The sequence below is a fragment of the Nomascus leucogenys genome, chromosome 20, assembly GCF_006542625.1.
Source record: "Nomascus leucogenys isolate Asia chromosome 20, Asia_NLE_v1, whole genome shotgun sequence".
In the NCBI taxonomy this organism is placed as follows: Eukaryota; Metazoa; Chordata; class Mammalia; order Primates; family Hylobatidae; genus Nomascus; species Nomascus leucogenys.
This window is the reverse complement of record NC_044400.1, coordinates 61,106,851-61,119,652: the sequence shown is the minus strand read 5'-3', so window position 1 is coordinate 61,119,652 and position 12,802 is coordinate 61,106,851.

Sequence of the window (12,802 nt, the reverse complement as noted above, 5' to 3'; positions counted from 1 at the left end):
CAATCATTTCTTCTTTTGTGCATTCATTTGTTGAAGATTATAATGAACTGATTTGTGAGTTGGGTACAATAGTAGCTCTGAAGATGAATAACACATTGATCCCTGATCTCAAATGACTTCCATCTAGTAGGGTTGACAAAGACACATACTCCAAGACTATTAATGAATGGCAGGGGGTATTTCAGGTTCTTTCTGTCATCTCTATTATTTTCAATCTGACCCACCTTACCAGGTCCAGATGAAATAGTCTTTTCTCTTTCACATCTTCTTTACTACCAGCCTTATTTTTTCCCCAGCTATAAGTAGACCTTCTCAGCTTCAAAAACACAATTTGGAAGATGTAGAGCAGGTTCAGACAATAATCTAGGGCAGTCACAAAATTTAAGGTTAAAAGGAAAGCTTAATACTGGATAGATTATGAAGGGCCCTGAATATCAGTTGTTGTGTGTGTAGTTGGTTCTGCAGGCAACAGGAAGCCATGGAGGACTTCTGAAAGAGGGAGTGAAGTAACCAAAGCTATCATTTAGAAAGGATGATTAGCTTCAAGCCCTTGTTATAGTATCATGGAAACCCAGGGTGATAGAGTTTCAGAATGGATGAGACTGTCAATTGCAGATGCTGCATAGAGATCAAAGAGGACGCAAAATTTATTGGGTTTGCCAAGTAGATAGCCACTGGTGACACTGGAAGGAAAAAATTCAATAGAACACAAAAGGGGAAGGAAATAGAGCAGGTGGGATAAGACTGTTCTCTATGTCAAATTTTTCTATGGAGAAGGCAGTTGTGATTGACTATTTACAAAGAGAATTTGAGGATGCACAGCCTTTGTCGGAAGATTAGAGTCAGTCTCTTTCCCATATGCCTAAATTGCCTTGGTTAGCTTAAAAAAGCTAAGAAGCTCTAGTATTTCTCCGAGTGCCTTAGAGGGTGCTCCTGGGGGAGAAGAGAGGGTTGAGGTTTCGAGGGACATATGCCGAGAGTATCCAGACATCTTGCTCCCATTTCAACAAACTTAATCCCAATTATCTTCCTTACGTACAAGTGTTCTTAGCTGAATTTCATTGGGAAAAACTAGAGTTTCTTCTATGGATTAAAAAATAATTTTATTAATTTTAAAACCATTAGGCCAAATAATTTCCACAATCCGCTCTAGTTCTAAGATAATAATACTATACTAATTATCTTTCAATACTTAGAATGAGAAGAAAATCAGGAGGTGGGCACCTAACATCTCTTGAGCCTATTATATATAGGTTAGGCAATGTGCTGTATCCTGTCCATCCATGGACCATGCAGTGAATTCACAACACAGCTCTCTGCAGGAGGAATCATTACCTCCATTCTGCAGATGAGGAAATTGAGGCCCAGAAAGATCAAATAAGTTGCACAAGATCTCAGTGCTGAATCCAGAGCCTGGACTCTTGACCAGTAAGTCACAGCTGTGCACATTTTCATGAACACCCAGTGGAACCTGGGGTTCATCCATGAGTTCTCAAGGTTCACTGAATTTGCATTTCTGGGAGCACATACAGCAGTAACTTTGGCCAGAAGATGCTACTAAACTTAGGGGGGAAAAAGGATGTGTTGAGAGAAAAAGATGGGAAGAGGAAGGTTTAAAATACTGGAAAGAATTAGAAAAAAGTACTAGTGAACTTTTGGACCTTGGAAATATTGGTAAAAACAAATCCTAATGTGGGAGCTATAAAAATCACACACACACATACACACCACACACACACACACACACACACACACCTGAGACCATAAATGCCATTGCTAGAAAGGATATGTAGGTAACAGAAAAGGTATTTTTTACCCTAGGCTGAAATTGATTTTCATTTGGAAAATCTAAACTTATTGGTAATAATTGATTATTAAAATACGGCCCCCAGCAGGCCTTGTCTAGTCTGCCTTATTTAAAATTTCACATTTCCCCAACTCCTTATACCCCATCTACTTTATTTCTCTCCATAGCATTTAACACCATTTCATTTTATATATATATGTATATATATATACACATATATACATATATATATAGACACACACATACTTTTATTCATTTGCTTATCACCTCTCTCCATAAGAATGCAACTTCTGTGGATTGGGGGTTGGGGGTGGGAAGGAGGCTTAGCATTACTTTTGTGGTTATTCACTTTGTATCTCTAGCATCTGCCATAATATCTGGCTCCTAGGAGGCACTGGATAAATATTTGTTGAACAAATGAATGTGTTATTTCATCATGGTATTTATGGAATAAGCCTTCATATCTATTCATTCCCATCCCAACTTACAGCATCTGAAATGTTAGAGTCTCCATCAATTACAAGTCTTTTTAGCATTTATATGGCACTTCATATTTAAAACTCACTGTTCAATTATTGATCCCCACAATCGACCTTGAAAATAGATCCTGAGTAGTAGAGTGTCCCACGCCACTTTCCCTTCCTAGGCTTCCCCACAGGTGTAAGCAAACGGCTGGGAAGGAGGAATAAGTTCAAGGATGAGGGGCGGGAAGGCAAGGCACGTGTTGTTGAAAACGCATTCCGTGGTCTACCTTTGCCTCCTTAGAAGTGGTGGAGCAGGGCCAAGATCCTCTCCTCCAGCTGCTGCAGATGGGCTCAGCATCCCCACAGAGGAGGTGGAGAAGAAAGAAACCCCAGGAGCCTAGAGAGGAAGTGAGGCATGAGGGGAGGAGGAACCCCCAGCAGCCATCCTCCAGCAGGGGTCTCTGACTCTGCCCTATGAGCTCTCCATCTTTTTACAGGTGAAGACCAGACTGTACTTCCTTCCACACGACTTATTTGCCCTGCTCCAGTGCTCAGCTGTCTACCACAGCAAGCCTGAACTCCTTGGCCTGAATTCCAGGGCCCTCACCTAGCCATCTGGTCTACCCTACCCATTTCGAGCCCAACTTAGCCTTAGGTAAGAAGATCAATGGACACATTGTGTATGGAGATGACCCAAATGTAGTTTAAAACACCACCAGATTTTAATTTAAGAGCTCAATAAGCTATGCTTCACTTACAAATATCTCAATCTGTGGTTTTTAGGATGAGGTTGCCCTTAGCAACTCAGATGAAATCAGATAGATACCTGAATTGCCATATTAAACAAACACCTGTCTAAATCACTTAATTTAGTGCTGTGGGACTTAAAAGTTTCAGCTCCTACTCTACCAACTCCTGCCCCAGCTCTGCAAGAAAGATCACCAAATGATCAACAGGAAAATAATCAACAGGAAAGAAGGCCCCGGTGTTGGTAGCCAAATAGGCAGCTGGGGACATGGCGAGAAACATAAGTAAAAACAATGAGGTCCTTTTCATGAACTTGGTACAATAATGGCCAGTTTTGGAAAATTCCAAACATACAAGGTGCAAAAAAAGTTATTCTTGATGTAAAAGGAAAGAGAACTAGCGTTTGACAAGCACATTAAACATCTCCAATGTGCCCAGCACTATGCAAGCTCGGCACATTCATCATCTTAAACTTCTCAAGAACCCAATGAGATATACGTTATATCTATCTTCATTTTCAAAAGGGAAGCTGAAAAAGGCTCAGAAATGTTTAGTATCTTGCTTAAGGTCCTACAGTTAAAACATGAAAGAAACATGTCTGAAAACCAGGCCTTCTGACTTTTAAGCCCAGTACTAGATATTCTGGTAGGTCATTCTACATAAATAACTTAAATACTATTTTATTTCACACTGACTTTAACTTTTTGATCAATTCTTATTTTAGCAGCTACACAGAGAAGGCATTTTAAGATATTTAATCTCTCTTTGTTGTTACTTTGAGGTCACACATCTTGCATTGCCCTGGGGAGATTATTGCAAACGTTACTTATTACAATACTGTTTGAACTCTGTGTATTTATTAAACACCTATTGATTGTTAATAGAGATTCCTAGTTGATGAAATGAGTGGGAGAGCCAGCTTTCTTTCTTCATTGTTGTGTATATTGACTTCATTATTTGAAGCCTTCATCTCAGACTCATGAACATTCTCCACACATACTTGATTCAAAGACATGTTCTCTCTACTGAAGTTGCTAATCTTCAGTAGGTCATACATTATATACACATAGCTAGTAAATACATTTAAAAAGATATTTTTTGACACACGTAAATTCACCCTGCATGATACTTCCTGCAAGAAACTTCCAAACAACTAACTTGCTACCAGATTGTTAATAAAAATGTTGTGGAAATTGCTTCTAAAGGATGGCAATTAGCTACAATGATCAGACAAAACATGGTTTCACATTAAATTAAATTGATATTTAAATGTAATTGTTTTTAGCTCTGTGGTGTCAAGGTACTACATAAATCCATTATTACTACTATTTAAAAGCAGTAGTAACAGCCGCAATAACTCAACCAAATTTTCCAAGATTGTGAATTGCAGTGCCCCAAAGAAGCTAATTGCATGCTTAGGAGGTGGGTTAACTCTTTCAAGCCACTTGGGATTGTTTGATGATAGTTCTTGAAAGAGTTAATTGCCTTCTAAAATGGCTCCCAGTGGAGACAGTCAACACACATGTGCACATGCACACATATAGCCACACATATACAGCTCTGAAGAAACATATTAATTTACACTTAGCTAGATTAACTCTGCCCAGATAGTTTTACTTCATTTACAACTAACTGAAATGTCAACACATTATTAAGAGAACTATTAACAACTCAAATATGAAGTTATTCTTGACTTTAGACAAACAAACAATAGAATAAAGCCTTTGGAAGACAGTAGTAGGCTTTGCTATGAGGAAAGTTTAGAGAAGTAGAGTGATTTCTAAATGGGTAGAGTTTGTCCATTCTGCTTTGCCTAAATATGAATTAAAATCTCTAAGTCAGGAATGGCAAACTCCAAAGTTTTTTCATTGTCAGCCAAGGAATATAAATGACTCAAGTAGTGCCAATGTAAGACAGTAGGGAATGATAGTGACTGTGGCAAACTGAAGAGGGCATGTCTAATCTAAAGAAGTTAGGGCTTCTTAGCTTCAGATAGTTATTGCAGTGTGTGGACCCAGACTTTCTACATTTTTCTGTTTTTTACAGAAAAGCCAGAAATCTGAAATTTTTTTTTACATCTCTTTATTTTTAAAACACCATGTACACCCTAAAAAATGTGAAGCAGGCTGAATTTTACCACAAGCCTCAAGTTTGCCCCTCTGCCCTAAATGGTTTCTGACATCAAGACTAAGTTGGCAAGTAGGCCACTTGTAGATGTCCACCTAGGAGTTATTTATGTCATTTTGTCTTGGAAATGTAGCCAAATACAGAGCTATCTGCTTCCAAGAGGAAAAAAGAAATAGACAACATCAATGCCATGATCATTCATCACCGTTAATGTGGTTGATGATTTCTTTTTCTTCTCCTGCTTTTTGCTGTAGTGATCTCGCCCTGGATGCATCACTTGAAGTCATTGGTGACATAATTCCAATAGCAATCTCATCAAAACCAGCCACCCAATTCATCCACAAATTTAAATGTGCTCATTATCAAGTGTGGCAAAAGAACATGGAGACCCATCTCTTGCCCTATCACCACTTCTTTCTCAGTCAGAGACCACGCTATGACTAGATGTGTCACTGGCAGCTACAGGAAGCCGGGGCAAGAGAAGCTGTCAAAAACAACTCCTGAGAGAATAATGGAAATTTCTTTCAATGAGAAAGCTGCAGAAAGGGCTTCTGTGTTTAATATAGATGTTAGATAGACATAAAACGCTCAAATCCCATTTTATTCCAGAAAACTTCCCTGCTTCTCCCATCTCTGAACTCCCAGGTACACAACACACTTTCTTTCTTTAATTACAATGACTTGGGCATACATATAATTTCCAAAATATATTAGGGTTCCTTTTAGAGCACAATCCATGTCTGATTTATCTATCTCTCTATCTCACAAAACAATTGATATGTACCCAGCAAGTGGTAGCCATGCTTCAAATGTTCAATAGGTGGGTAGGTAAATGAAGAGAAATGAAGAGATGGATGGATGGATGGATGGATGGATGGATGGATGGATGCATGGATGGATGGGTGGATGGAAATAGAAAGGATAGACGAGAACAACCTCCTTTATTTTAGCCCAGCAAGAGTGATCACAAGTGCAACTAGTAGAAATATTTACTGTGAACAAACTATCTTATAAATTGCTTTGTGGCTAACAAGGGAGAAAACAAATATTGGGTATTCATTGCCTGACAGCCATAACCCCACTTTCTCCGTGCATAGCGAACCCTTGATCTTAGTGAGTAGGGATCCCTCTCCATGCCCTAGTCTAATCCTGATCATTTGATTGCTCTTTGTTAGAAATGTGTTTAGGGAAAGAAGGGTTCCAGTGACCCAGTTCTGGCCAAGAAACTTAGGAAGCCTGCAGGGTTTGGGAGAGGAGCTTCTCTTCTATGGGGAAAAAATAAATGAATAAAGCCTTACAAGACTTTTGCCCCCTGCTTTTCCCTTTCTGCTTGTGACACTTAGTGTGAGGATGTGATACTTGGAGCTGTGGCAGCTATCTTGAGACCGTGTGGCAATAAACATGAAGAGAAAGAGCTGAGAATAATAGAGAAGAGGGGCTGGGTACAGTGGCTCACACCTGTAATCCCAGCACTTTGGGAGGCCTAGGAGGGGGGATCACTTGAGGTCAGGAGTTCAAAACCACCCTGGCCAATATGGCAAAACACCATCTCTACTAAAAACACAAAAAATAGTTGGGCGTGGTGGTGCATGCCTGTAGTCCCAGCTACTCTGGAGGCTGAGGCAGGAGAATCTCTTGAACCCAGGAGGTGGAGGTTGCAGTGAGCAGAGATCGTGCCACTGCACTCCAGCCTGGGAGACAGAGAGATACTCCGTCACAAAAAAAAAAAAAAAAGAGGGATGGAAAGAACCTGGGTTCCAGATGATGTTGCTGAGCTAATGAACAAACCCTGGGACCACTTAGCTCCTGTTAAGTAAAAAATGAACTGATACAGTAAACCACTGTTAGCTGGGCGTTCTGGATCTTACAGTGGAAACTATTTCTAACTGCTGTGGTATTTCACCCAAAGACAGATGACAATGAACAACCACAGAAAGGATGGTAATGGAGCAGAGAAATCAGTGAGTGGGTCTGAATTACTTTCACTATCCCACCCTGCAGCTAGGCAAAGGTCTGGAAAAAACAGGGTTTTAGCTGCAATAGCACAAAGTCTCCTTGCTCCACCTCAACAGACAGTGTGGTGAGTGAGTGGTGGCAGCTCCACACTCCAAACGAGTTTCCTTCCTGAGTCTGACAACTCAGGGACTCATTCTTTCATTCCCATTTGCCTCAAATCACAGCCTCCCGGCATGCCTTCTGGACGATATTTAAGCAGGGTTGAATATATGGCTCACATTAGAACAAACAGAACTTCCTAAATTGGGCAATTTGTGACTTTGCACCTCAAGTTTCACTCATCCCTGATTCGAAATGCACTAAAAGCACACTATTACTGTTTAAGATGCAAACTACTGCCCTGAAAAATACTGCTCTTTACCTGAGGTGAAACAAGTTATAAATTAATGGTTAGTAGAGGGTAAGGTGCGTGGGTAAATAGAAATTCCTTAGAATCGTGTGTAGGCCATTCTACTAATATGATGAGGCTACATTTGCTGTGGATTAATTACTCTTTTCTTCTAATTTAATTTATTTCATACTTTAAGAAACCAAAATGTCCAGTAGCCACTATGTTTGTGACAAAGAAACACAATAAAAGCAATTTCTCCAGTACAAAAAAATAAAGCGTTCCCGGTAATGCATTTTTGAATCCAGCATACCTTCCCCTAATGAGGTTTCACCATGCTATAAATAACACTAATGAGACTTTGTCTTGCCCATGTAATATATTTCCTTGATATAGCCTTAGATTCTCCGTGTTGCATGGAAAACTAACAGCCTCAGAAAGAAATGTCGTCCAATAACACATTAAAACGAAAAGCACAATTAAATATAAATGAATTCAGTAATTTAATTGCACAATTGCCGCTTTAAAAAATTCAAAAGAAAAGTAATGATGTCATTTTTTTAAATCGGTAAATAATAAAAGTGCTTGTGGGGATGGTACAATATTTAAATAAACATTTTTCTGGCAAAGGGCAGGTAGCAAAGGCAATCCTACATGCTTAGGAAAATCCCATGGCTTGGAAAAAAACCCGCGTACCCTGGCATACATCACTCTGTGCACATGATACGCAAAAATCAATTTCAATCTTATCTTGAAAGTTTATCCCATGTTTGGAGGGTTTTCTGATTCTGAGCATTATCAACCAGGCTTTATATTATTCCCATTAAAATCAAATGCAAGATGGCAGCGTACCTAGGAAGCTCCTTAACCAGCTCCCAGTAAAATGAGAACTCCATATGGCTACCAGAAATGCAATCGTTTTCATATATCAATGACATAGCATTTTAACACTGATAAAGTATTAGAAAATCATTAATGGCTATTCTTCATTTCCCTCTTCTCCAAAAACTGACCCAGCACAGCCTCCCTTTGATCTTCCTCTCTGATAAGATCAGAGACATGAAACGTTGTCTAAAGGAAGATCTAAAGGTAGGCTTTGGGTTTCACTTTACATTGATTTTTATTCAATTCCAATCAAGAATACATCCAAGAAATTTACTTACTAGATTCCAGCATTATGGTGAGGATACTGGGGGAAGAGACTTTTTAATTTTAAGTTAGCTATTACCTTGCATTCCAGTTATTGGAACTGACACAAGCAGATGAGAGAAAAGACTTTATGCAGCCACCTAAGCAAATTTTCTGGTAGAGCAGCACACTGGCGCATTTAAATATCCGAAGCAAATCCACCCCCTTGTTTTCATTGTGTTTGTGCTTGATTTTGACAATAATTTGTATATATGATTTTTGTTTATTTTATCTTGGATAACCATCCAACTAGATAACTCATTAATTTATTTTCTCTTTCATTCTGTCAACAAATATTTATTGAGTGCCCTGTCTGAGCGCTGGTTCTAGGCACTTGGAATTACATAGTTAACCCTTTACCCTTACACAGGCTGATAAAACTATACTCAAAAGCCATATCCACATCTATTTATAAGCTTAACATACACACATGACCTTCAGGTTATGGTTTCACTTTCAGGAGCTCACACTCTATGTGTTTGGGATCACAGATAATCAACAACTTAGCAAATAATAATAAGATCATTTCTAAAAGCAATAGGTGCTATGAAGAATATGGAAAAACATACAATTCACTTGAGCCTTAAGAGTGGAAGGCAGTTCCTTTAATAAACTGGTTTCAGAACACATCTCTAGAAGCTGATTGTGAGCATAATGAGAGAAACCACCCAATGCAACGATCTGGAAAGAGCATTCCTGGCAGAAGGAAGAGCACATGCAAAGGCTCAGAAGCAAGAACAAGTTCAGCAAGGAACCAAGGAACACAAAGAAACAGGCAAGACGGAATCATGGCTTCTATTTAACAAGGGCTGAAACTAAAGCTCAGACTGGATTCTGTGAAAACTTTGTCTCAAATCCAGACTTTCAAATTCCTAACCCTGTCTATCCCCTACACCACAGCATTGTTCATCGTACATTAAAAGATTCAGTTATGTCCTTTGGTACAGAGTTCCTAATAACTCTGGGGGAGGGGAGTCCACTCTCATGACTGTGCTGCATTCCCCAACTGGGTTCTCTCTTGACCATCACAAAGTTTAAAAACAAAAAACAACAACAACAACAACAAACAATGACCAAAAGCATGCACAGTGACGTTGGTAAAAAAAAATCACGGAAAATATATATATTTTAGGTTCCTCTGACAGGATTACATTTGTACTGAGCAAGGGAATTCCCAGAAGTCTTCTGAAATCCCAAAGTAATAATATCCCATCAATAGAGAGCTTTATACTTTTCCAAGAAGCCCAAATGGCTGGATTCATATCTTGTCAGTGACTTTATCAGCTTCATAGCCTTGAGATCATTCTGTGCCTTGGCTTCTTCTTTGGTAAAACAGAGCTAACAGTAGGACCAACACTGTCTGGTGGCTGTGACCATTAAGTGAAGGAATTCGGGTGAGTTTCCAGTTAGGACAAGGCCAAGAACAAACTAAGGTTGCTGGATGATGCTGTTGTTTTTGTATCAACATTGCTTCTTTTAGAGCAAAGGAGAGCAACAGACAACAACAACAAAAAAACTTCTGCCCTTTTTTTACTTATTTTCAACAGGCCTTCTAGTGGAAGCTACTGAAAGTTCAGCATTTGCAGTTTCGTCTCTCTTGCCCATATACATCTAGTAGGCAAAAAACATGTCTTTGCAGTTAACTTTCTTTTTTTTAAATTTATTATTATTATACATTAAGTTTTAGGGTACATGTGCACAATGTGCAGGTTTGTTACACATGTATCCATGTGCCATGTTGGTGTGCTGCACCCATTAACTCGTCACTTAGCATTAGGTATATCTCTGCAATTAACTTTCAACAGCACCAGGCACACAATGACACTTAGAAAAAGAGCTCAGTGACTCCTCTGGAAAGATCGCTGCCCCTTCCATTAATATCTCCCGCTTGATATGAGGATAAGACCAGATGACAGAGGGACCCTGTGGAATGGAAAAGTCCTTTACAGAAACAAGACATAATTGTTATTAATAATAATTAGTAACTAGGAAGATCAATATGCATTGGATGGATGATCCTCATGTCCACAACAGTTTTGGAATAGTAACCTGAAAGTTCTAAGCATTTCTTATACAGCGTCCTCCCAAAAGTCCCTACTTTGTCACACAAGCTGGGCCTCATTTCTAATTCCCAGATCTCCTCAGCACAATCTCTTTTTATGCATCCTTTGGAATTCCACATGACAAGAGCAACAGCTGTGTTAGGCCAACCCATCATTCATTTTGGCTTCTCTCGCCGTAACTCAAAAAGCCAGTGATCACTTGGAAACCACCTCTGATCCATAGGAGGTGATGGCAGACTGAATTTACAACAAAGCCCTGCCTGCAGAAATCTTCCTGTCACCTGCAGGCCGCATAAACCATTAGCATCCCAGCCATAACGTGCGGTCAATGAGCTACACAGGCATTTCAAAACCAAGCACTTTGCCACTATTTATGGGCCAAGGCAGGGACTCCAGCAGCTCTGATTTTCTTGTCAGCCTGCCAGAGGAGGAGCTACAAAGAACAGCTGCGTTACCCACCCTTCTACAGTTTGAACGTTTGAAGAAAATTAAAAGAAAAAACCCAAACGTTAGAAGGTGCCACTCCAACCTGTGCATCTCCTTGTGGAGTTTTCCTGGCCCTGTAAACACTTTTAGCTCAACTCCTGGTCACTGCCCTCTGCTAAACAGGAAAACAGCAATAGAATATCATTTTTGTCTAATTGCCCTACACAGAGCGCTCACCAAAGGCAAGCCACAGTAGAATATTATTATTTTTAGAACACTACTCAGTTTTAACATTTTAGCAACCACGTGATCTCTAGAACCACAATGGTTCTTAAATGAACCATTTTCCTCCATTCTAGAAACAGATAAATATAGACACCATATATATTTTTAAAATAAGCCCTTTACCCTTACACAGGCTGATAAAAATATACTCAAAAGCCGTATCCACATCTATTTATAAGCTTAACATATACACATGGGATATTTAAAGTGTTGATTGGTCCTCTGAAATAGTTTTTTTCCACTTGCATAGAAAATTAAGTGGAGGTCAACACAATGAAACATCTTCTAAGTCACTGCTGTTTGTTAGGAAGTTCAGAATAATAGGCTCCAAACTGAAAAAAAAAATGTCAATGCAATCTAAAAATAACAAAAGGTGCATAACAAATTTGTCCTCATTTTGTTCTTAATAGAAGGTGTTTCTAGTGCATTGGCCAGAATGACCTATTAAACGCATCACCTTGTACACTCAATTTATTCCTTTATCAGGCAGTCATTGGAGAGGGATTTTGTTTTGCATTGCCTCAACATAAAGTGGGATGGTGAGCTTGCTTTTCTTACACAGTGAGGGAGGCTCTTTTGTCAGGAAACCTTTCTAAAAGACCTTTGATCAAAATGAAGATGAGACAAGGAGACTTTTCTCCTCTTTCCCCGAAATGCTGCCCCCACCTTTGGATCACAAAACCTCTTGATCTAAGAACTAAGAATCAAGCCCAGAGCAGGATCCCTTTGGCTCTCAATGCTATCCTGTCACCAGAAGCACATTCGGAATGTCTCTCAAAAATTAACTGTTTCACCAGACCTGAAAGACCTGGTTTTAGAAGGCAGGAATTGTTCTTCCAATTTCTCAGTTGTAAAAACTGAAGGAAGAGAAAGATAAGGGGGCTTCTCTGTGGCAACTGAGCAGTCAAACTGTCAGGATATCAAATTAGCATCCAAAGTGGGACCAGAGATGGTCGCTTCCTCATTTGCACCTCATTATCTTAACAAGCCTAAAGAAAAGCTGAAGGCCTGCCCAATGTTACAATAATATACTAAACACACTTGGCACAAAAAATGTATAAAGATTTCTTATTTTTATAAATTAACTGATTGGAGGATTTTAATTGAAAAATGTGCTGCATGCTTTAATAGGAAAACGGCCGCAAAAAATAAATGAAAATAAATGAACGCAGTCACTCTAGAATGAATTGAAATGTGACTGACTGTGTAAGCCACTCTCTACCCACACCCTCCTCAACCCACTCCTATTTGCAGACTCTTACCTCCAAAATCATTGTCTTATAAAAGGTGCCTGAAATTCTTCTGCCTGAAACTTAGTCCTAGAATCTTAAAAGCTTTATTAGCCATCATA